Genomic DNA, 26,886 nt, shown 5'->3' on the forward strand with positions numbered 1-26,886 from the left:
GCATAAACTAATTTTGCGCTAAATCTGGTGCCGTAAGGTATGCAGAGAAAGCTAGCGCGGGCAAAGGCGCTAGGAGAGATAACAGGCGATTGGAAGTGCCAGGAGGGTCTTGGGCAACAGGCAGGCGTGAGCATGAAAGCGCGGGGAGACACGATGGGGAGGCAGTGTACAGCAGATGGGTGGAGGTGCCAGGAAGATGGCGGGCGATGGGCCAGTGAGATCACTAGCGGATCTTTGGGTGACGGGCAGGCGTGAGCAGAGTGGCATAGCCAACAACCTCGGATTGTCAGTGGTCGATGTAATTGGTCTTTCTCGATACTTAGGTCTTGTATTAGGTTTCCCCGAGGCTACTGGAAGCTGTTCGGACGTCCCGTGGTTTCTGGAGGCTGGTGCTTAGTCTGCTGCACTGGCTGTGTCGGAGGCCCAAGTTTCAGTTTAAAGTCATGGATTTCACTGATACGTTTTTTGAGAAAGCTTACTTATTTATGCTGGGGCCTCTTGTGTGCTCCTGGTGCGGCTGGTTGGGTTCTTTCCTCTAGCTTTGAGTTCTTTTCAACAAACGGCGAGCAGACAATAATTTGATAAACCGCAATCAACAGGACAAGCTGAATCGACATTAAATTTTGTGTAAACTTAATCAGGCAATGGTAAACGGTGGAGACGATGTGCTCTTTTCATTTTCTTTGAGTTCTTTTCATTTTAAATTTGTTTAGGGTTTAGTTGCATTTCTATTCTTCATCAAGATGATATTTGTCACATACCTTGTATTCACCCCACTGAACTGTACCTTGCTCCTTAGAGCTCTCGAATCACCTCAGTGCAGAATGTTTTGCGTTAATGTTTATTTCTGCTCTTCCTTCCTTTTTGCTGCTTTTCGTGGCCCCTTTCTCGCTGATCCAGTGCCTGCACACTACTCTGCCTGGCCGCAGCTCCAATCTGACTTCTCCGTATTGCCCCCCCCCCCCTGAAAGCAACGCAGCTGTTGGTCCATTGCCATAGTTTCCTGAACTAATCTGGCACTCACTCACCCCCCCCCCCCATCTCTCTCTCTCTCTCTCTCTCTCTCTCTCTCTCTATCTCTATCTCTCTCTCTGTCTCTCTCTCTGTCTCTCTCTCTCTCTCTCTCTCTCTCTCTCTCTTTCTCTCTCTCTTCGTCTCTCTCTGTCTCTCTCTGTCTCTCTCTCTTTCTCTTTCTCTTTCTCTGTCTCTCTCTCTCTCTCTCTCTCTCTCTCTCTCTCTCTCTCTCTCTCTCTCTCTCTCTCTCTCTCTCTCTCTCTCTCTCTCTCGCTCTCTCTCTCTCTCTCTCTCTCTCTCTCTCTCTCTCTCCATCATTGTCTGGCTCTCAGGTTCTCACTCTTCATACACAGTTTTTCTTCTCTCCCTTTCCTCCATGTTGCGTGATGTGCGCGTTGATCCCGAGACCATTGGTCAGGGGAGCGCACTTCACCTCACCGGCACAGCTCAATAGCACCTACACGCTCTTTGTAGTCAATGTTCTCTTGATGTTGTTGTTGTTTTTATCTTCCGTTCTATGATCTATGTAGGTATATGTGCACTTTCATAACAAAAAATTAAAAACACAGTTCACGGCACTAACAGCATTGAAAACAGCACTTATTTCACTACATGAATACAATAAGACAACTGAAAATGACACAATTCTGCAGTGATCGACCTTCTCTCTCACGGAGCTAAGCAGAATGTGCGTCATCACCTGTAGTCGCCATGGAAACGCAATCAGAAAATCGGGGATATGGCAAGTTTGCAATATTGTACGGAGGCGGGAGATATACCTTCGGAACCGATATCAAATTGTCTTTTACCTGAGCCCTACTGGAAAAATCGATGCGCTTCCCCTTTAATGTCTCAATATCCTTGACAGTGACAGACTTGTTGTGACACTATCTGACTGTATATATCGTTACGTTGTGGATCTAAGGACCAAATCAGAACACTTAAGTCCTCCTGCTACTACAGAAAAGGCAGAGTTCTGTTCAAATATATCGGAGATGAGAATTTCCTGTACATAGCATATACACAGTATCATGCCCGGTCGACGTTTCAGGTTATGTGTTTCGGTTATTGTCCGTGTCGGGTTGCCTTGGCGCGCTGCGCGGACTTGTCTCGGCTGGCCGAAATGGCGGCGGCAAGCTGATAGGGCGTGAGGGGATCGTACTCCTTGTCTCCAAGCTCCTCGACCACGGCGGTCTGGGAGGCTTGGCGTTTGCTGACCATGTGCGCTGCTGCGCCGGCACGGTGGCCACGGCTGGCGACGGCAGCCTGGGCGGCCCCGAGCGGCGCGTACTCCTTGCCGTCGAATTCGGCCACGGTGGCCGTCCGGGCCAGCTCCGACTTCTGGCGCCTTTGGGATCGGTCAAAGTCGGCCGTCCTCGAGACGGTCGTGTACATTTCCGCGCTTGCCTGGCCTTCTACCGCATCGTAGCCGACAGCTTCAGCGGAAAAGGCAGCCTCAACGCTACCGCTAGGTTCCATTGGCTGTTTATTAGATCCCTTCTTCTTCTTCTTCTTTGACGAAGTCGTTGCACCGTCATCTGCCACCACATCGTCATAGAAGGACTCAGTTTGTGAAATGGCGTCCGCCGCAAAGCTGTCGGGAGCTAGGCCCTGAGATTGTTCGCGAGTGATGCTGCTAGGAGCATTGCTGGTACCTTCGTTTCGAACACTGTCGCCATGAGCAACACCAGTGGTGGTGGACACACTGGCACCTTGAGCACCCGAGGTACGGGGGGCCGGTACGGAGGAGAAGGAGCCGGATTTCGACTTGGCAAAGATCTTTGAACCAAGCTTGCTCGCAAGACCCTGGCGGGTCTCAGCCTTGTGGACCGCGGCCTCTGCAGAATCTGGTGGGGAGACCAGCGCGGAATGGGCTTTGCGTTCGCTGGCGCGATTGCTGCGCGACACGAGCGTGTACATCTCCGGTGTCCCGTCCTGCTGCACTCGCATCTCCTGTCCATCCGCTTGGACGGCATGCCGCTCGAGGTTCAAGGCTTCGCTGGCATCGGCGGCAGCTTCAGCAAATGATTGACTGTCGTGTTCGCCGACTTCTGTGCTGCTGAGTGCCGTGCTCCCGCCCTCCCTGTAGGAAAACTGCAGCTCATCCGCCATGAACGACCGCACACTGGAACCGGTGGTAGTGGACATGGACTTTGCCAGCTGCTTTGGAAGCGACGTGCCACCAAGCTCTTTGGCCAGTTCGTCAATGTCCTGCTCAATGTAGGAGGCATCGTCGTGCAAGTATCCGGGCAAGTCTCCCACGTCGATGTGCGCCACGTCCTTTGTGTGTGCCTTGCGTACGCTAGACCGGTCAGAGAGTGTTGCGCCCTTCTCCAGATTGTGGTCCAGTGTATTGTCCTGGTTCTGTTCTGAGTCGTTCACCCAGCCCCAGCTGCTGCAGATGACAGGGAACACATTCGAAAACGGAGAGAAACACAAAACAGAATAAGGATAACACGAGGCATACTCCCGCAATGTTTTCAATTAGCACGTCCGTGTGAACGCACCCCTCACAACTTTGTTGTCATACATCGAATTGGTGTTTCAAAGGAAGGTGTAACGGACGGAAGTCTAGCCCCAGCACCCCAATGCATGATAAGGCTATTCCTATGGATTAGTTTGTGCCCACACAGACACGGAGAAGGAAACATGCCCATACACCCCAAAGAAACAAACAAACAAACACACACACATACACAGACAAGAACCTAGTCACCCAGTCACACACACACACACACACACACACACACACAGTCACACACACACACACAAACACACATACACACACACACACACGAACGCATGCACAAATACACACACACACAGGCACACACACAGGCACACACACACACACACAAGAACCCCCCCCCCCCCCAACACACACACACACATTTGTCCTTGGTCACTGGCAAAATACGTCACATGGGGCATAGACTGTACCGGTCTGCGTGTTCAGGATCTGGTTTAGTTGATGGACTCGATCGGATAACTTGAGCCCACATTTTTCAATATTCCAAATTATTTCCATGGCTTACCATCTAAGTTCAAAATAGTATTTAAATTTATGCCTTTGGTGGCCTTACGACAGTCCTGCTCACTGAAATCCCATCCAAAGTGCAAAGCTGACGCCCTGGACCAGTTCCGATTACATCATTGTTGTTCTTTGTATTCCATGGCTGGTAGCCCTCATTCATTATATTGATTGACACCATGTCATCCATGAATTCAGAAAAATAATAATAACAATAATAATAATAATTGACAGTCAATTTTTTTAATGAAAAAATATCAATTGTGCACTTATAACCATGTATAAACAATTAAAATGAAACAATTCCTGAACGTTTGCGTGTGACTATCATCAGTGGAACATCGTCACATAGTAAGAACCACTAAGACAACCAGTTATATAGCTAGAGTAATATGAAAGGAAGCGTGAGAATGCAGCACAGCTAGTGGGTATGCATAACGCGTGTAGTGTGAACCTTTGCAGTGTATCTGAGAATGGTAGAAGTAGATGAATGTGGCAGCTGTGAGTGCGTGTGGACAAAACTGGTGAGTGCGAATTATTTAAAAAGTGTGAGTGCTACAACATTTTCTTTTTGCTTGCATAGAGCAGGGTCACGTGTGCGAATATATACAGCATCCAACACCTGCAACTGCTTAAAGAAACGTGCGCAACAAATAACACTAAACAAGGAATCGTCAAACAACTTACGACAATCCGGACTGGACACCAAATGCTTGTAGATGGTAGACTTGCTCTTGTCGATGTCGAACTCCTCCTCGTCAGCATCACTCTCATACTCCACTTCCTGTTCCTGCTCACCCTTGCTTTCCTCCTGACCATCCTGTTCGTCCCCATCATCACCCTCCATCTAATAACCCTCCTAATAATGATACGAAACTCGGATGTTGAGCCATAAATATATGTAGAAGAGAAAAGGACATATGGATACGAGTTAAGAGTAACTCTCCATCACTGTAACATGATACTATATACAGTCAGAAAGTGCAATAACTAGGCACAAAACGTGTTTCGTAGTCAACTAGTCCATCACAATGTCATGCATGAGGAGTAATGTAGGAGTTTGGCTTTCGGCTTGTACAATTCGTTTTCGCAAAGCTTCCCTTTCTTTACTAATCTTTGATATTTATGACCCACCCAAGTTGGGTGGTGTGCTGCTTTGCTTCTTCGAATTGTAGTTAGACCGCTTTGTCAAATATCGTACTGGTCTCGTCATAGTCCAGTAACAATCGACATTCTTTGTTCCGTTGGGACTGTAGCTTTTGCTCGTTTTCGTTGCGCTTGCCTTCCCCTCTTTGGTCTTTCCATAACCTTGAGCCTTCCAAGTTGGAAGGCTGTCGGTTAGCGCAACGGAGATGTGTTGAAGCTATGTTTCAGGACTTCGAATGTCTCAGTACTCTGTCAGTTTTGTGCCTAGTTGTTGCACTTTCTGACTGTATATAGTATCTAGTTACAGTGATGGAGAGTTACTCTACACTCGTATCAATAATAATATGAGTTGAGAGTAACTCTCCACCACTGCAACCAGATACTATATGCAGTCAGAAAGTGCAACAACTAGGCACAAAACTGACAGAGTACTGAGACATTCGACGTCCTGACACCTAGTCCTAGTTCTAGTCCTAGTCGGTTAGCGCTCCGGAGATGTGTTGAAGCTAGGTGTCAGGACGTCGAATGTCTCAGTACTCTGTCAGTTTTGTGCCTAGTTGTTGCACTTTCTGACTATGTATCTGGTTGCAGTGATGCAGAGTTACTCTCAACTCGTATCTATATTTCTTTCCTTTCTACATAAATAATATTAATAATAATAATAATAAAATTGTATGCGGACATGTGTATGTCCAGCTGCATTCATTCCACTTCCAGGGCGTCAAGGGCTGTGGAAGCTGGTGGCGCCGGCTTTGCATGTTGGGTCAGATTTCAGTGAGCGCAACTGTAGTTACTGCTTGCAGTGTGTAAGTGTGGGTGTATTGCATGCAGTGTGTGGGTGTATTGCATGCAGTGTGTGGGTGTGGGTGTATTGCATGCAGTGTGTGGGTGTATTGCATGCAGTGTGTGGGTGTAACTGCGTCCCACCAGCCGGTGTGGATTCACAGGAACCGTGAGTTACGAAGTCTGCAGAAAACGTTGAGCGGTCTGGTCTACGCTGGGATGACAGCTACACCATAGCTCCGTGGTTTGAGCGTCGCTGGCCTCAAGCCAAGGTCCCTGGTTCGAGTCCTGGTGCTGACAACAAATTTTTCGGTCAGACTTTAATAAAATTGTTAGTGTTGTATACTGACATTTTTATAGAAAATAAAAAGAACAAAGGAGCTTCAAGTTACGCTAGAATGTCCTTGCTCTTTTCTATAAATTAATCCTTGGCTCTCCATCTGAGTCCATACTAGTATCTTTGTTTTGCGTTGTAATGATTTTCTACACCAGTTTATAGTAAAGAAGAAAGGACCAAGAAACTACAAGTTACACTATAATGTCCACTAACACAACCAGTTACTAAACAATCAGCTCATGCGATAACATTGCAGGACACTGACCGACGGTACTGACATTCTACAAGTAACTGGCTAACAGCTCCAGCACATATTGGATGCGCACTCCAACAGCCTTCCAACTTGGACGCTTCTAAGTTATGCTATAAATTTTCTTTACTATAAATTTATCCTTGACTCTCCTTCCGAGTCCACACAATGATTTACTGTTTCATTTGCTTCTAACTGTTACACAAATGGCGACATCACCCGTTCGGTTCTGCACTTTCAAATCATGTACTTGTATATCTACCTACCTACAAACAAAAACACATACACACATACACACACACACACTCACACATACACACACTCACACACACACACACACACACACACACACACACACACACACACACACACACACACATGCTTGCACGCACGTCCGCACACACAATACAAACTCACTCTCACACAGTCTTAAATTGCTGAGAGCATTTCTTTGTATCGAAATCACGCCAAATGCGCGCATCAAACAAACAAGAAACTCACGAGGATTCTTGGTTTGCCTTTTCGATAGGGTCGAACTTCATCATACCAGCTTCCTCTTTCTGAATACGCCTCCGTCGTACCATGAAGCCGCCAAAGGCCAGGACCATGCATCCGGCCAAGATCAGCGGAGAGAAGAGAAGAGCGAGGTTCAACGTACTGCCTTCGCCTTCGTCATCCTTTTCTTTGCCGTCACTGCGACGTCGAACACCTTGCCTACCCAGTGTTGTGGCTGATTCGACAGTAGAAGTCCCAAAAACAGGTTCGCCACTAGAGTGTTGCTCAGTGACATTCTTGTCATGCCATACCCCAGTCTGTACGTCAGGATTAGAGGCACCTGGAGCAATGGTAGCTGCTACCGAACCGTTTCCTTGGGTGGTAGCGTTGGCAGCGATGTGCACAGCATCACTGGAGCTGCTGTTTGTAGAATTCAAACCTTCTGCTTGCACGGTAGCATTGGGAGCAATGTATCCAGTATTATTGCCGGAGCTGGTGTTCTTAGAAAGCAAACCTCTTTGCGTGGTGGCGTTGGGAGCGGGGTATCCAGTATTGCCGGAGCTGCTGTTCATAGAATTCAAACCTTCTCCTTGGGTGGTAGCGTTGGGAGCGACGTATCCAGTAGTATTACTGGAGCTGTTAAATTGAGAAGCCAAACCTTCTCCCTGCGTGGCATTAGGGGCTATCGGATGGCTTTCGTTAGTATCTGAACCATTATCGGATTCAGACGGACCTTGCTCTTGCATGGCAGGGCTGCCCGTGGTGTTCTCTGGAGTTCTGAGTGTGGTTGGCGTTGTGTTGTTGGCTGAGGTGGTTGTTGAAGTGGTAGTAGGCTCGGTGGTTGGCGTGGTCGCTGGAATGGTGGTTGGATCGGTGGTTGGTGTGGTTGTTGGGGTGGTGGTTGGGGTGGTGGCTGGGGTGGTGGGTGGGGTGGTGGTTGGCGTGGTCAGTGGGGTGGTGGTTGGCGTGGTCGCTGGAATGGTGGTTGGGGTGGTGGTTGGGGTGGTGGTTGGGGTGGTGGTTGGGGTGGTGGTTGGGGTGGTGGTTGGGGTGGTGGTTGGACTGGTTGTCGGAATGGTTGGTGTAGGTGCTGTAATGAACAGAGAGAACACCAGACCGGGAAGCAGATTAGTTTTTTATCGAGTGCCTGCATTGCACTAGTACAAATCATCTACCAGCACACACCTACTTGGTTCACCTTATCAATATTGTCGCTTATCTGTAAGCTTTGTTTTTATGTCGCTAATGCTCACTTGCCAATCCATTTCATCCCAATTTCGGTTAGTAAATTAGTTTATTTGTAACTGACAGGTCTAGTTAGATTTCAATTGGAGTTCGAGAGCGACGAGAGGGTGATTTTGCTTGACGCTGCGCCACATCAAAATAGATTATCTTGTCACTCTGCGCGGGCAAGAGCAGTTTGATGCACAAGGCTACTCGGAATTAGTTCCATTTTGCAAAACGCCCGAGATCGGGCATTGCTCGTCAAGCTGAGGTCGCAATTGCCTCATCTCCAGCTCAATGCTCCGAGTATCCAGCGCACTGTGGAGATTTACAAGTACCGCAAGCGTTGTCGTCATTCAAAATACATCTTGCAAAGAATGACGACTGATTTGAAGCACACAGGTAGTCTTGCTGCCGATCAGAAGTCCTACAGAGATGGCGACCGTAACGATCGACTTCCCTTTACAAAATATCCAGGCAGCGGGGAGGAATGGAGATGAGCTTGCCAAAGGGAGAGAGTCGATCTTGAGCAAACATATTTGTGACCACCGCCGAGAGCAACGACGCACAGGACAAAAAAAGTATGAACCCATCTTTGGACAATAAATTCCTCATGGCTAGATGTCATTCTACTTTCCATCGCACCAATTATTATTACCTCAAGTGCAAGCATTGTTGACCAAAGTCTAGGTTCAAATTGTCGAAATATAAGCGACCGATGCTTTGTAACATATAACCCGCCTTCTGCCGACACGCAGAAACAATATCAACGTATTCTGTCTGAGTCACTACCCGTCGTAGCGTCACCACCACCGTCATCGCAGGGAGAAATTGATACTCTATGGAACAGTTTTGTGTCGACTATACATGGTGCCGCATGTACGTCTTTTGGTATTCAGCCTCGGCGTGCTAAGCCAACTCGGAGCACAAATCCAACTATAAAACAATTATCCCAAGACCAAAAAGATCTCCACATACGCATCCATGCTGAGCCAGATCCTGCCAGAAGAAAAGTTCTAAAAGAAGAGCGCAACAGTATTCAGCACAAAATCAGAAAAATACTGAGGCAGGATGGAGACGACTTCTGGCAAAGGCAGGCAGAAGCTACTGATGCTTTACGACCTGACCCACGCTCCTATTACAATGCAATCCGGAATCTGCGCCAAATGAAGTCGAACACCAACACTCCTCCTGTTCGGCTGGCAGACGATGATGGCAATATCATGACAAGCATTCAATGGAATCTCGACACATTTAGTAAATACTTCCAGTCAATATTTCATCGCCCTGACCTACCCTGTGATTTCCGTGGCTCGCAAGATATCAATGATGAGGAATTGCTGTTTACCACCCAAGAAGTCACTTCAGCAATCAGTAAACAAAAAAAAGGAGGCGCCGTGGGACCCGATGGAGTCAGTGCGGAAATGCTACGAGCTGCTAAGGACCTCCTCAGTCCTTGGCTAGCCTCTTTCTTCAATGCAATACAGAGTGTTGGTTATTGCCCTGACGATATGCGCAGTGGATTGGTAGTACCTGTATACAAACCAGGCAAGCCACTCGGAAAACCGAAAAGTTATCGCCCCATCATGTTACTCTCTGTAGTGAGAAAGGTGCTGACGTCAGTTATTACTAAACGTAGCACGGATGACATCACCGTTTATGTCTCTGAAACCCAGGCTGGATTTCGTCCAGGTCGCTCAACCGCTGATGGTGTATTTTACACAAGGTCGCTGTGTGAGCGGGCCTTGCTTGGCAACTGGACATATTCCGTCACCCTTCTAGATTTCTCTGGTGCTTTTGACACTATAATTCGCACCACAGCACTTGACAGGTTAGAGGAAGCAGATATCAGCACAACAACCATCAAGTCTCTACTTTCCAACACGACAGCCAGGATCAAGCTGAGTGGCTCCCTGAGTCCCCCTTTCCCAACTAACATCGGAGTGGTCCAGGGAGACCCGATGTCCCCTATTATGTTCATAACATATGCAGAAGGCACAATGCGCAAGATCAGGGAAAGATGCACAATTCGCTCACCAATGCCTGCTCCAACAACGCAGTACGCTGACGATACTACTCTGCATAACCGAAATGACGATGAGGCGAAGGCTCTTGTTGCTGAGTGTGAACCTATATTTAACGAAGACAACCTCAAGCTCAATACACAGAAAACTGAATATGTTGATGTTACAAGAAACAGCAACGAATGGAGATCAATCAAACTCCTGGGTTCTCTATTGGGCTCTGCAGAAGACGTGGACATGAGAATCTCAAAAGCAAACAGGGCGTTTGGTTCGATTTCTTGGAGACGGCATTCCTTTCAATCCCGACTGTGTATGTTTAACTGCCTCATAATGCCGATCCTTCTATACAATTGCGGATTGTGGACTCTGTCCAAATTGCTGAACGACAAACTGGACAAATGGCAACGGAGGAAGCTACGCGTACTGCTGCAGATTGTCTACCCGCAACGCATCACCAATAACAACTTATACACAGAAACAAAACAATCTCCAGTTAGTGCCACATGTCGGCGACGCAGGCTGCTGTGGTTTGGCCATGTGGTGCGAGAGGGTCCGGAATCCGCCTCGTTCAAAGCACTGGAGCTATCAATCAACACAAACGACATAAAAAAACCCCGTGGCCGTCCGCCATTGCGGTGGATAGATACGATTCGGCACGACCTGAAGGCAGCGGATCTCTCCGTGGAGAGCGCTCTCCAAGCTGCAGGAGATAGACTAACTTGGCTTGACACTGTTGACAGATGCGTCGACTCTGCTCCTGTCTAACAGGTTCAGGGAAGATGCGAGCTGTGTTTATTATTATTATTATTATTATAAGCGACAATATTAATGACGCGGACCAATCCCCCCCCCCCTTCTATCACCCCTTACACCGACCAGACTTCAAAGATCAAGGCCATAACTGCAAGGATTGGCGTGAGCAGGCTCAAACAGTCTCTCGGCCGAACTTCGATCCATTGGCGAGAAGAAGCGGTTGCGTGATGCATTGCGCTCGCAAGACCTCCTTATTCTCCCAGTTGCCTAAACCGCTTTTTGTACTGTGCCAAAGGTGATATGCAGTGTGGTGAGTGAGTGAGTTGACGGAGTTTACGCCCCAGGGGTCCCTCGCACTGTTACTTGCTAAGCTGTGCTGTCTGCCTAACTCACATCTGGGTAGCAGTATCACGAGACCGGTGGATTCTCCCCCCCCCCCCCCCTTGAACGACCATGCGGGTTATTTTTTTGCGTAAGTTCGCACTCGATACTCGCTAACACTGCACAAAGGGCCTATCAGGTAATGGGAAGGCTTTCTGCCCACCGGTTATCTTTCGAAAACAACTGCGGACGCCCACACCCACACCTCTAATCAAGGTGTCAACGACCGAGAACAAAGCAACCTGGAAACCGTGGCCCTGTCAGCAATATCGGCAATATCGATAGTTTTCACAAAATGAAGAAAAAAAGAATTTTAGTTAGGACCCTCCGTCGCCCACCCACCCCCTGGACGAAAAATAGATTGACTTGACAGCAAGAACGCCTTGGTGTCTCAAATATAGATATTATTGAAAACGAAACGCGCCTTGACCCACCGTTAAACGAAATTTTTCCCTTCGCGTAAAAGATCGATAATTACGGACGGATCCTTTATTTTGCTGCTTTATTAAAATTATTTGCCAAAGAAGGGAAAGGTAGCACAAATCCAACAACATTTTGATATTCTAGGAGTTGTGGAGGGGGGGGGGGGCAGGGAGAAACTCTTTCCTTCTGTGAAAATCATTGGTAATGCCAGATTACCCCTAGAGATGGTCTTTAAAATTCAAGATGGTGTTTAAAACATCCTTGGCTTAATTTCAGTGTATTCCCATGCATTGTTTTTTTCTTTTTCTTTGTTCTGCATTGTTCTTTTGCCTTTGTACGCGTACTGTGGTATTATTATTAATATTATCATTATTGTCTCTTTCCCTCAAACTAGTGAAGATTATCATTATTATTATTATTACTTGAAGTATTAGTACTAGGCTGTACCAAATGACTGTATGGTAGGGTTGGTTGGTGCAATGGTTTGGATGGGGTAACAAGGAAGCAAAAAGGAAGAAGGAAAATATTATATTCAATGGTTTGAGGGGAAGAGGCAAACGGGAAAAGTCTGAAGAAAATATTTATTGTCACCACAAAGCGTATACAAAGCGTTTGCTTATGAAAACTGTGGAAGACTTACGGAATTCACACACAACGTATAATTGGGCGTTCACATTCATTACCAAGCCCAGGGGTCCCGTTTCTGAATCCCTTGTGCGTTTAGCATACGTTCCGGGGAATTCTGTGTCAAGCCAGGCGACATAATGATAGTTGCCATCACTGTCAGCAGGGAGCAGTTCTGATGTACAGCCAAGTATATATGAGTTCAGAGTAAGTAGTTTGCCACCCTGACCCTGGCACACTGCCTTGGCCGTTGTATAATTGAAGTACTTGTAGTCATGTGTCCGTTTGAGTACTGACGAAGCCCCCGGGCAGAATTGGTGACCGGTCAGTGTAGCATCTGAACATATACAAAAACAAATGAAATCATTTACTATACTTGGATGGTGAGCAAAATTAAATTTGGGTGAAAAAGGAGAGGGACAAAAACGATACGAGTTATGACTAACCGTCCAGCCACGTAACCAGATCTTATACAGTCAACGAGTGCGGCGATTTATTACTATTACTTTGCATAAAAATTTATTAAAACGTCAACTAACAGTCTTTCGAAACTAACTGCACAGTACTGTGTGACTGCATGTAGTGGCTCTTGATGGACGGCACTTACACAAGTTAGCCGACGTTCGGTTTTTTTTTTGGGTGACGAATATTATTCAGTTTAGGTGAGACCAAAATAAAATCGAGATTCCCGGGTCAGACCCGTGTGAAATTGTTGCGGGCGGCACATTTTTTACTTTTTAATTATTCCTATGTATGTCTGCACGACATGTAATGCTGAATATTTTTTTCCAGTGTTTTCCGGTATTTTTTACTTTTATATTCAATTTTTTACAGACAACAATTACTCAGTACGCGGGAACCCTTTCAATTTTTCTGTATTTCGGCTAACGATAACGATGGACCTGGTGTGTACATCAGGGAGTCGTACAAGCCCGGGTTTGTGTGACTCCACGTCACAGATCTACTCACACGATATCGCCATCAGTACGTACTGTACATTCATATTAACTGTTTAAAAAACCCAGCTTTTGCTCGATTTTGGTGCGGGAGGGCCCAGGAACCTAACTAAGAAATATTCACTGGTTTGAGGGAAAGGCGAAGCAAACGAGAAAAGCCTGAAGAAAACCAGTCACCGCCAGGAGTCCCAGGACTCGAACCAGGGCCCCTCGCTTGTAGCCAGCGATTCTCTAACCCCTGAGCTATGGGGTGAAAATAGAAATATGGCTGCCATGGAAAACGTTACATTAGTAGAAGCCGACGCAAACCGGGGTCCACGGCACTTCATTTTGCATCTGTGTGCATGTGTGTGTGTGTGTGTGTGCGTGTGTGCTCGCGCTTGTGGAAAAAGACAAAAAGATGTGCCTAGAAGCAACTCAACTGACCAGAGGTCTTCCAAGCTCTAAGGCTGTTAGTTTGCACACTTTAGGTGTGTGAGAGCTAGGTTTCAGGTCGCTGAATGTCTCAGTATTAAATATGTCAGTTTTTTTGCCCCGTTATCACACTTTCTTTATTATCTTGTTAAAGTCGTGGATAGTTGCTTCATAACTCGTTTCCAAGTGATTTCTTCTATTTTTCGTATTATTGTTCTTCACATTACATTTCTATTATATTTATTTATTTGTCCATCACCACTTTCTCTTGAATTTTGTTCATGACATCTCAATAAGACTAGGGCTCAAACGGTTACCGTATTTCCCCGTAAGTTAGTACGTACTAACTTTCGAACTTAGCAGCCACATGAGTACTAACTTTCGGGAGTGGTACTATCTTTCGGGGAGTACTTTTTTATCGGGGGTAAATGACACGCAGTGGGAAGCCTGTGCAACTCTAGTGTCCGTGCATATGGTGTATGTACTGTACGCGTGTGTGTACATGTAGGACGGGTACGAACTTACTATCTTTCGGGGGGAACTGTCTTTCGGGGTGATAACCACGGCAGTTTTATAGGGGGAACTAAATCATTGAGGAGAACTTACTTACAGGGAAATACGGTAATCCGATTAACCGGTTGCAGACCGGTTACGAAGAATTAACGGTTAACCGATAAAGACAACGGTTACGCAGTAACTTTTCAGTCAATTTTTCAAGTATCAGGTTGTTGCAAAGTATGCACATTCTCAGGCTGTCGCACGCGTACGCAATTTTTGGGCTGTCAACTCGGTCATATCTGGTCTCTTGTGTGGGAGAGTATGTATGAATGAGCATGCAAGAGAATATACGTATGATTTACTGCACGAGTACAAGGGCAATACCGGCTGTTACATGACCGAACGGCGCCAGCCGTGAGGTCATGTATCAAGCCGGTATTGCCCGCGTACGAGTGAGTACGAGGCGCAGTAAATCATATATTGCATGCTTGACTCGAACTATCCGGAAAATGGAGAGAAACCTTTCCGACTTTCTCAGTCTCCCGACACATTTGTTCAGGGGTAAACATCGTTTTTGGTTTTGAAATTCTCTATTCCTTTACGATATCGATGGTGTTGTTGTTCGGGATTGGGCACTAGCACTGCGTGTAGGAACAGGAACTGAAACTGAGATGGGCTCCACGCTTCATCTCGAACGCATTCAGTTCTAAGTTGCATTCACCTGCTGAGGCGGCTGGTTCAGGTGGCTGGAACAAGTAAGTTATTGTCCGCACAGTTACATGCGCGCGTGTGTGACCTGTCATTCTCGTGCTTTGTAGTTTGTAGTCAGATCAAGTTGCTGTTTTGTGTTTCAAATTTAATTTGAAACTCCGAACAGTAGAAACTTGATCTGATCACGAACCACAAAGTACAAGAATGACAGTCCGCATGCGCGTACATGTAACTGTGCGGACAATAACTTGCCGGGCAATACCGAGAAACACAGACCGCTGAGCAAGAGAGCTCATTGGCTGTAGTACAGGCAACCCTCACGTGACATGCAATAAATGTACATAATTATGTGTGCGTTGTACTGAATGGGGTACATTTGTTGAATGAGTATAGTCAAATATACGGTTAAAAAGAGTCCGCAGGATTGCCGTGGCTTATAGGTTATAAACGTTAAACCGACCGTTAGCTTGGCAGTTAACGGTTAGGGGTAAAACCGTGACCGTTTGAGCCCTAAATAAGACCTTCGTGAAATGACGCTTCAGCTAGTTCTGTCTATAATAAAAAAATAATAATAATTGAGAGCCTTCCAACTAGTAAGGTTCAAGGTTCACAATGACATGCATCAGGAGTACTGTAGGAGTTTGGCTTTCACCTTGTACAATTCGTTTTCGCAAAGCTTCCCCTTTCTTTACTTATCTTTGATAGTTATGACCGACCCAAGTTGGGTGGTGTGCTGCTTTGCTGCTTCGAATTGTAGTTAGACCGCTTTGTCAAATCGCCTACTGGTCTCGTCATCGTCCAGTGACAATCGACATTCTTTGTTCCGTTGGGACTGTAGCTTTTGCTCTGTTGGAAGGCTGTCGGTTAGCGCTACGGAGATGTGTTGAAGCAAGGTGTCAGGAAGTCGAATGTCTCAGTACTCTTGTCAGTTTTGTGCCTAGTTATTGCACTTTCTGACTATATAATAGTATCCAGTTACAGTGGTGGAGAGTTACTCTTAACTCGTATCCATATTTCCTTTTCCTTTCTACATTTATTTATGGCTCAACATCCGAGTTTCAAATAATAATAATAATAATAATAATAATAATAATAATAATAATAAGGTTCGATTAAAATACTAAGAACTATCCTTAACATGTAGATGCACCTCTGCTGCGTTTGCATGTTCAATAGCTAAGAGACTTGAATAACGACTGATAAAGACTGATATTTCCTTTGTTACTCCCTTCATTGGTTGATGTATTTTGCCTGTCGCTGCAAATTCTTTATTATTGTTTTGATGTTGGAGTTCGGATTGAGTTTCTTTCCTTTCTTCCTCTTCCTTCTACTATTTCTTGTCCCTTTGGTTTTTAGGTTTTATTTATTTATTTATTTTTGTTTGTTTTTTTCACTTTCTTTTTGCTGTCCCACCCATGGAAATATTTCCCGGTGGGTCTGGCTTATCGCCTTCGAAAGAAGTGAATAAAGGAGAGATAATAATAATAATAATAATAATAGTTCGGCCGCCGCCTTCAATTGATATGCTCGTCTCAATTGAACGCCAGGAACTTGGTCAAAGCCATCAACACCTTTGCCATTCCAGTCATACTCTACTCTCTGTGCATCGTTGAGTGGACAAAGGCAGAGATAGAAGAACTCGACCGACAGACCCGCCAAGCACTGTTTAAAGCACACGCCCGCCACCCCAAGGACTCTGCCGCCAGGGTCCACCTGCCTCGTGACATGGGTGGTCGAGGAATTCTATCATTCCGGGATCTCCTGGATAGAACCCGTGTCCGGGTGGCGCGGTACCTACAAGCCCACCCAAACGTGCCACTGTTGGCTGCTGTTAAGCGCCATCACGACAATGATGTGGCACCGTCAAAATCAGTTACACGTCAAGCCTCCAGACTTCTGGGTGAACTTGACCTACCCGACTTGGAGACTGCCACAAAAGTCATTGTCAAGAAGGCCGTTGCTCTCCGGTGCCTGGCCGTTATCCAAGGTAAGCCTCTCCATGGCCAGTTCTGGAGACGAGCTTCTGATGCTGGCTTGGACCTGGGCTTGAGTTTTCGCTGGCTGAAATCGCCAACGATCAGGCCTGCGACAGAGGGACTCTTGCTGGCTGTACAGGATCAGGCCATTGCGACCAGGCACTATCAGGTCACGGTCATTGGACGGGGAGACGTTGTGGACATTTGTTGAGTTTGCGGCACTCGCGGAGAAACAGTTGATCACATTGTGGCCTGTTGCCCAGCCCTAGCCAAAACACTGTATATCGAACGGCATGACACGCTCGTCAAGTTGGTGCATTGGGCACTATGCAAGCGGCATGGTCTGGGTCAGCCGGGAAGCAACCCGCTGAAGCATCATCTTGTGCCTGTCACGGAAAATCCTGACATGAAGCTCCTGTGGGAGTTCAATATCCCAACGGATACGCAAGTGCGCCACAACCGTCCAGACCTGGTGTTGCGGTCCAGCACACAGGTGCTGCTGATGGATGTCAGTGTTCCACTGGACCAGAATGTGCCCACAAAAATCGCCGAAAAAATAACAAAGTACGCTTCCCTTTGCCAAGAGCTGCGGCGCATCTGGCATGTGGATGATGTCCGCGTTGTGCCCCTGGTTGTTGGGGCGCTTGGTGGACTGACTGGTGTGTCCCTCTCACACTTTGTGTTGGCATTGGCAGGCACTCTGCGCATTGAAAGGGCTCAGCAATGTGCTATCCTGGGCACGCTGAACATCATCAAGTCGGTTCTTGGCATTCGGCATTAGGCTCCTCATGTTACGGGTAGAGCTAGTCTGTATAAACCTCCAATACCGCATTTGCTTTGACATCCATGAATGTGCAGTATGACGGTTCTCACAGCCTGATTTTTCTCTTGCCATTTGAGTATGTCCGGCATTCATCTCTTCCTCTATTTCTACAGGTCTATTCCTGTACTGGTAGTCCATTTTTGTAATTACTCTTTTTGTATTCGAATATGTCCTGTCCTCCTCCGTCTTTTTGTATTCGAATATGTCCTGGCATCCTCCATCGTACTGCTTATTTCTGTCCGTCTCTCAGTTTCTGCGTCGGCTTTCAATATTTTTGCTTTGGTTTTTACAATCCTTTTTGCTTCGGTCTTCATTGCGTTGGCCATTTATCTATTTTTTTTTTCTCTCATTACCCTTGGTCTCTTTTGGCCCGGTGATGGGGTTCTTACCTCATGTCATGACAACGTGAGTGAAATAAAGCCAACTCCATAATAATAATAATAATAATAATAATAATAATAATAATAATTTGAAACTCGGATGTCGAGCCATAAATAAATGTAAAAGAGAAAAGGACATATGGATACGAGTTTAGAGTAACTCTCCATCACTGTAACATGATACTATATCCAGTCAGAAAGTGCAATAACTAGGCACAAAACTGACAGAGTACTGAGACATTCGACGTCCTGACACCTAACTTTAACACATCTCCGTAGCGCTAACCGACTTTCTGACTGGATATAGTATCATGTTACAGTGATGGAGAGTTACTCTAAACTCGTATCCATATGTCCTTTTCTCTTTTAAATAATAATAATAATAATAATAATAATAATAATAATAATAATCTTAATAATGCAATGAATATAACTAAATGCGCACTCATATCACAACCATGGGGACGAATCATGTATTCCAGAACGTTTTCTTGTCACAATTATCAATGGAATTCGTGACTAAAGAGAATGATGAAACTACAATAGGATTTATACACTTGCAGTGGAACAGCGAGGATACAAGCATAGTAAGAAAAATAGCACAAACCTAGGAACAATTTGCACAGGTAATAAACTATAGGTGAGGTGAGAAATAATAGGAAATTCAGCAAGTGCAGTGTGACAATGGACATGCATGTGTAAGTGTGTGTGAGTGCGAATTTACTGGAATAGCGTAAGTGCGGTGACATTTTCTTTTTGTTTACAAAGATTTGGATCACGAATGCGAATGTAGACTGCTTCTAGAACTTTCAACTGCTTGAAACTACTTGCAGAACGAACAACACTGAACCAAGAATCATCATAACTTTCACGACACACGGGGTTAGACAACAAATGCAATTTAATTGCCGATGTATTCTTCTTCTTCTCACCGCCTCCGCCTTCACTTGGTTTCTGACCGCCACCGTCCTTCACACCATCTGCACCATCATCGTCATCATCGTCATCGTCCTCTTCATCATCGCTGCCACCTTCACCTGTCGTCGGCTCTCCCAGCAACTGACCACCGGGTTCATCATCGTCACTGCACACGTCGCTTCCACACTCCTCCTCCAGCTGCCGTCGCGTTCTCTTCCTGACCGGTCTTCCCTTGCCATTGCCAAACGCCTGACAGTCGTCAACTCTTCCGCTGGCATCATCCATATCCGGAGAGTTTCGATGCATCTTTCCAGTCACCTCTGCAAACCGAGCTGCCGCCAGCCGTTTGCTCCTTCTCAGCTTTGGTGAGTTGCGGTTGTCTGCGTCCGGCGTTCCGGTACTCGCTGATAATGAAGATAAGAAACAGTGTTCGTCTTTGTTTACATTAATGTTTGTTCCCAATTTCTGCGTGCTGTGTTGGTTTTTCCGAGACACCGTTTGTGGAGCAGAAGCCTCTGCCGGAACGGACAGTGGAGTTGGGTGCTTACGTGGTCGGCCACGCTTTGGTCGGGAGGACCTAGCCGCCTGTGACAATATTGAGAGCGGCACGTGTTGTTTGATACGTTCGGACAGATGTTGAAGGGTCCTACCAACATACCGACTACCACATTGTCGGCATTCAAAGTAGTAAATGAGGTGACTCAATTGTAGGGTTGGTAGGACATCCTTCAACATCGTGAACGAACGGATCGTGGTGAACACGGTAACCACATTGGTGGCAAAGTAGGTTTTCTCCACTAGGGATTTCACCACACGGGCCGTGTCCCTCGATTCTTTCCCTTTCCAGGGCAAGCAAAGAAATACGCGGCACGGCAACGGTCCAATAGCTCGTTCCTTAACAACAGGTGTAGTTGTTAGAAGTTTGTCGAGGAGCTGCTGCGGGTAGCCATTCTTCACAAATACGGAGCGTAGAAAATCAAGTTCCTGTTGTAGCTTTGTTGGTGAACAAATGCGTTGTGCCCTATTTACAAGGTTACGAACTAAGTTTGACTTGTACTGGGAAGAGCAGAACGAGTCAAACATCATGTACTGCCCGGTGAAAGTGGGTTTACGGTATACTGTAGTCAATACACCAGTCTGGGTCTTTTCGACTAACACATCCAGAAACGATAGCATATAAGTCGAACTGAATATAAGTCCAAAATGGCCAAAATTTTGGATGACAGGACCAAATTTGAGTTGCTTGGCCCTGTATCAACGCACGATCGAACTCTAATCCGAGAAAAGCAACTAGTGAAATACCTGCAGACACTGAAAAACACAAATGAAATATTCGCATCTGAATTTGCACGGATAAAGCCAATCGGTTCGGTGCGACCTAGGATGTATGGCTTGCCAAAAATTCACAAGCAATCTTGCCCGCTACGTCCGATACTCTCCATGACTGGCTCAGCGGAATACAGAATATCCAAATGGCTGTGTATGATGATCCAGCCAGTGCTGGATTTCTACTGTAAGCACAACGTCAAAGACACCTTCCAGTTTGTTGAAATCTTACATGAGAACCCAGTTCCATCTTCTGCGCACATGTGTTCCTTTGATGTTGTCAGTCTGTTTACAAACGTACCATTATCCGAGACAATCAATATCTGTGCTGAAACACTGTACCAAAACAAGGAAATAAAAGATGTACCATGGCTGTCCGAAGCGGCTTTTCGCCGCTTGATGTTGATGGTCACGAGTGGTGTGGAGTTTTCATTTGACGACATCATGTATAAACAGACGGATGGCGTGGCTATGGGTTCTCCATTGGGTCCGGTCCTAGCCATGTGTTTGTTGGGTACTGTGAATCGAAGATAGATAAGTGGCCGGAATTGTACGTCAGGTTTGTGGATGACTCCTTCACGTACTTTGATTCGAGAGCAGACGCTGACGACTTTCTGCTGAAACTGAATACAATCCATCCTGCACTGAGATTTACGTGTGAACATGAAGAGTCCAATAAGCTATCGTTTCTGGATGTGTTAGTCGAAAAGACCCAGACTGGTGTATTGACTACAGTATACCGTAAACCCACTTTCACCGGGCAGTACATGATGTTTGACTCGTTCTGCTCTTCCCAGTACAAGTCAAACTTAGTTCGTAACCTTGTAAATAGGGCACAACGCATTTGTTCACCAACAAAGCTACAACAGGAACTTGATTTTCTACGCTCCGTATTTGTGAAGAATGGCTACCCGCAGCAGCTCCTCGACAAACTTCTAACAACTACACCTGTTGTTAAGGAACGAGCTATCGGACCGTTGCCGTGCCGCGTATTTCTTTGCTTGCCCTGGAAAGGGAAAGAATCGAGGGACACGGCCCGTGTGGTGAAATCCCTAGTGGAGAAAACCTACTTTGCCACCAATGTGGTTACCGTGTTCACTACGATCCGTTCGTTCACGATGTTGAAGGATGTCCTACCAACCCTACAATTGAGTCACCTCATTTACTACTTTGAATGCCGACAATGTGGTAGTCGGTATGTTGGTAGGACCCTTCAACATCTGTCCGAACGTATCAAACAACACGTGCCGCTCTCAATATTGTCACAGGCGGCTAGGTCCTCCCGACCAAAGCGTGGCCGACCACGTAAGCACCCAACTCCACTGTCCGTTCCGGCAGAGGCTTCTGCTCCACAAACGGTGTCTCGGAAAAACCAACACAGCACGCAGAAATTGGGAACAAACATTAATGTAAACAAAGACGAACACTGTGTCTTATCTTCATTATCAGCGAGTACCGGAACGCCGGACGCAGACAACCGCAACTCACCAAAGCTGAGAAGGAGCAAACGGCTGGCGGCAGCTCGGTTTGCAGAGGTGACTGGAAAGATGCATCGAAACTCTCCGGATATGGATGATGCCAGCGGAAGAGTTGACGACTGTCAGGCGTTTGGCAATGGCAAGGGAAGACCGGTCAGGAAGAGAACGCGACGGCAGCTGGAGGAGGAGTGTGGAAGCGACGTGTGCAGTGACGATGATGAACCCGGTGGTCAGTTGCTGGGAGAGCCGACGACAGGTGAAGGTGGCAGCGATGATGAAGAGGACGATGACGATGATGACGATGATGGTGCAGATGGTGTGAAGGACGGTGGCGGTCAGAAACCAAGTGAAGGCGGAGGCGGTGAGAAGAAGAAGAATACATCGGCAATTAAATTGCATTTGTTGTCTAACCCCGTGTGTCGTGAAAGTTATGATGATTCTTGGTTCAGTGTTGTTCGTTCTGCAAGTAGTTTCAAGCAGTTGAAAGTTCTAGAAGCAGTCTACATTCGCATTCGTGATCCAAATCTTTGTAAACAAAAAGAAAATGTCACCGCACTTACGCTATTCCAGTAAATTCGCACTCACACACACTTACACATGCATGTCCATTGTCACACTGCACTTGCTGAATTTCCTATTATTTCTCACCTCACCTATAGTTTATTACCTGTGCAAATTGTTCCTAGGTTTGTGCTATTTTTCTTACTATGCTTGTATCCTCGCTGTTCCACTGCAAGTGTATAAATCCTATTGTAGTTTCATCATTCTCTTTAGTCACGAATTCCATTGATAATTGTGACAAGAAAACGTTCTGGAATACATGATTCGTCCCCATGGTTGTGATATGAGTGCGCATTTAGTTATATTCATTGCATTATTAAGATTATTGTCTCCACGTCGCCTTTTTAAATAATAATAATAATAATAATAATAATAATAATAATAATAATAATAATAATATAGGCCTGTGTGGATTCACAGGAAGTGTGAGTTACGAAGTCTGAAGAAAATGTTGAACGGCCTCTGCTGGGATGACGACTACACCATAGCTCAGTGGTTAGAGCATCGCTGGCTACAAGCGAGGGTCCCTGGTTCGAGTCCTGGTGGTGACAGTCAATTTTTTCTTCAGACTTTTCCCGTTTGTCTCTTTCCCTCAAATCAGTCAATAATAATAATAATAATAATAATAATAATAATAATAATAATAATAATAATAATTTGAAACTCGGATGTTGAGCCATAAATAAATGTGGAAGAGAAAAGGACATATGGATACGAGTTAAGAGTAACTCTCCATCACTGTAACATGATCCTATATACAGTCAGAAAGTGCAATAACTAGGCACAAAACTGACAGAGTACTGAAACATTCGACGTCCTGACACCTAGCTTCAACACATCTCCGTAGCGCTAACCGACAGCCTTCCAACTTGGAAGGTTCAAGGTTATGGAAAAGACCAAAGAGGGGAAGGCAAGCGCAACGAAAACGAGCAAAAGCTACAGTCCCAACGGAACAAAGAATGTCGATTGTTACTGGACGATGACGAGACCAGTACGATATTTGACAAAGCGGTCTAACTACAATTCGAAGCAGCAAAGCAGCACACCACCCAACTTGGGTGGGTCATAAATATCAAAGATAAGTAAAGAAAGGGAAGCTTTGCGAAAACGAATTGTACAAGCCGAGTTTCAAATTGCACACCTGATGAGCCGTCACGAACCATACGGCGAAACGTACGTCGTGTGAAACAACTTGTTTTGTAGTCAACTAGTCCATCACATTGTCATGCATGAGGAGTACTGTAGGAGTTTGGCTTTCGGCTTGTACAATTCGTTTTCGCAAAGCTTCCCTTTCTTTACTTATCTTTGATATTTATGACCCACCCAAGTTGGGTGGTGTGCTGCTTTGCTGCTTCGAATTGTAGTTAGACCGCTTTGTCAAATATCGTACTGGTCTCGTCATCGTCCAGTAACAATCGACATTCTTTGTTCCGTTGGGACTGTAGCTTTTGCTCGTTTTCGTTGCGCTTGCCTTCCCCTCTTTGGTCTTTTCCATAACCTTGAACCTTCCAAGTTGGAAGGCTGTCGGTTAGCGCTACGGAGATGTGTTGAAGCTAGGTGTCAGGACGTCGAATGTTTCAGTACTCTGTCAGTTTTGTGCCTAGTTATTGCACTTTCTGACTGTATATAGGATCATGTTACAGTGATGGAGAGTTACTCTTAACTCGTATCCATATGTCCTTTTCTCTTCCACATTTATTTATGGCTCAACATCCGAGTTTCAAATTGCACACCTGATGAGCCGTCACGAACCATACGGCGAAACGTACGTCGTGTGAAACAACTTGTTTTGTAGTCAACTAGTCCATCACATTGTTATGCATGAGGAGTACTGTAGGAGTTTGGCTTTCGGCTTGTACAATTCGTTTTCGCAAAGCTTCCCTTTCTTTACTTATCTTTGATATTTATGACCCACCCAAGTTGGGTGGTGTGCTGCTTTGCTGCTTCGAATTGTAGTTAGACCGCTTTGTCAAATATCGTACTGGTCTCGTCATCGTCCAGTAACAATCGACATTCTTTGTTCCGTTGGGACTGTAGCTTTTGCTCGTTTTCGTTGCGCTTGCCTTCCCCTCTTTGGTCTTTTCCATAACCTTGAACCTTCCAAGTTGGAAGGCTGTCGGTTAGCGCTACGGAGATGTGTTGAAGCTAGGTGTCAGGACGTCGAATGTTTCAGTACTCTGTCAGTTTTGTGCCTAGTTATTGCACTTTCTGACTGTATATAGGATCATGTTACAGTGATGGAGAGTTACTCTTAACTCGTATCCATATGTCCTTTTCTCTTCCACAATAATAATAATAATAATAATAATAATAATAATAATAATAATAATAATAATAATAGGGTGACAGTCAATTTTTTCTTCAGACTTTTCCCGTTTGTCTCTTTCCCTCAAACCAGTCAATATTTTATGACTTGGGGCTCCCCGCGTGCTAGTTTGTACATGAAGTGTGTGGGTTACAGTGAGGGCTGCGTCCCACCCGCCTGTGTGGATTCACAGGAAGTGTGAGTTACGAAGTCTGAAGAAAATGTTGAACGGCCTCTGCTGGGATGACGACTACACCATAGCTCAGTGGTTAGAGCATCGCTGGCTACAAGCGAGGGTCCCTGGTTCGAGTCCTGGTGGTGACAGTCAATTTTTTCTTCAGACTTTTCCCGTTTGTCTCTTTCCCTCAAACCAGTCAATATTTTATGACTTGGGGCTCCCCGCGTGCTAGTTTGTACATGAAGTGTGTGGGTTACAGTGAGGGCTGCGTCCCACCCGCCTGTGTGGATTCACAGGAAGTGTGAGTTACGAAGTCTGAAGAAAATGTTGAACGGCCTCTGCTGGGATGACGACTACACCATAGCTCAGTGGTTAGAGCATCGCTGGCTACAAGCGAGGGTCCCTGGTTCGAGTCCTGGTGGTGACAGTCAATTTTTTCTTCAGACTTTTCCCGTTTGTCTCTTTCCCTCAAACCAGTCAATAATAATAATAATAATAATAATATTAACTGGTTTTGAGGGAAAGAGACAAACGGGAAAAATAATAATAATAATAATAATAATAATAATAATAATAATAATACCACAGCACGCGTAGTAATATAATTATGTGGGTAAAATCTAGGTAGATCTGGACCCGGGGGCGCCAGATCAGTGAAGGTCTTCGGCTGAGGGTCTCCAACGCCCACGTCCTTACCTACAACTGCGGCACTTGGGGCCTACCGATGTCGGAGCTCGCGCGAATGGATTCGTTCCACAGGACCCAGCTAAGGAGCATCATCGACATGCGGTACCCTAAACGAATTAGCAATGACTCTCTGTATAAGCGCTGCGGAGCTGTCCCCATCAGCGAGATGATCACAGGGCAGCGCTACAGTCTCGCTAGCCATACCTTTCGTTTGACCCCAGCTACTCCTCCACAGTTGGCAGTGAATATGTATCTTCGCCTGGCCAACGACGAGGGCACTGAACGCTTCAGGGGTCGACCTCGGACGACTTTGGTAACGGTCTTGCAGACGGAACTGTTATCATGGCATGGACTTACCCTCCACCTGCCGCTAGATGTTGACGCAGTCCGCACAATGGCAGCGGACCGACAGGCGTGGCGTGGAGCCCGCCCCACCTAACAGGACTGACCAGACATGTTGTTTGCATATTCTATTTTATTTTATACTTTGGATGAAGTTTTTCCATTAGTCATATTGGTGTTGTTGCTGACGGCTTTTGTTGACGTCACTTCTGTCATTTCATTGTATCGTATTACTCTTCAGACATCAATCCTGAATGGCATAAGCGAAAGTGGCACCCCGCCACCTACGCGGACATGCTTTTAATAATATAATAATAATGTGGGTAAAATTATACGTTCCGCTTCTGTCCTATCTGCTATGAGCAAATTCTTTCTATTGCCATCCATACAAAAAACAGGTAATCAATGTGTGGTAAGCTTTCAAACTCTCCCGCTTGCAGGCGACTTTTCTTAATCAACGTAAACACGCAATCAGTGTACTCACCGGCATTGCAATAAGGTACTGCAGTGAGTGTTCCATCAGCTTGGCATCTTGGCGTCGGATTTCCCACCAGCGGGTGGTCAGCATCGCACGAATAGGTTACCTTGCGTGTAACTCGGACGGATTTCCTGTCGGCTCTTCCATTAGCAATAACAGGTATGCTGCACATAGCTGCACACCAAATAAGGAAGATATTTTGTTACCGACAAATCCAAGGAAAAACAGAGAGGACTGTCGCCAAAATGTTATTTTTGTTTGTTGACAAGTACAACCCTGGTGCTGTATAGCAGGAAATTTTCGGACGGAAACATTTTCGGACAGAGCCGAATTTCAACCTTTCGCCCGGATTTCATTTTCATGCAGTGCT

This window comes from Sycon ciliatum, chromosome 11 (genome assembly GCF_964019385.1).
Source record: "Sycon ciliatum chromosome 11, ocSycCili1.1, whole genome shotgun sequence".
Taxonomy (NCBI): Eukaryota; Metazoa; Porifera; class Calcarea; order Leucosolenida; family Sycettidae; genus Sycon; species Sycon ciliatum.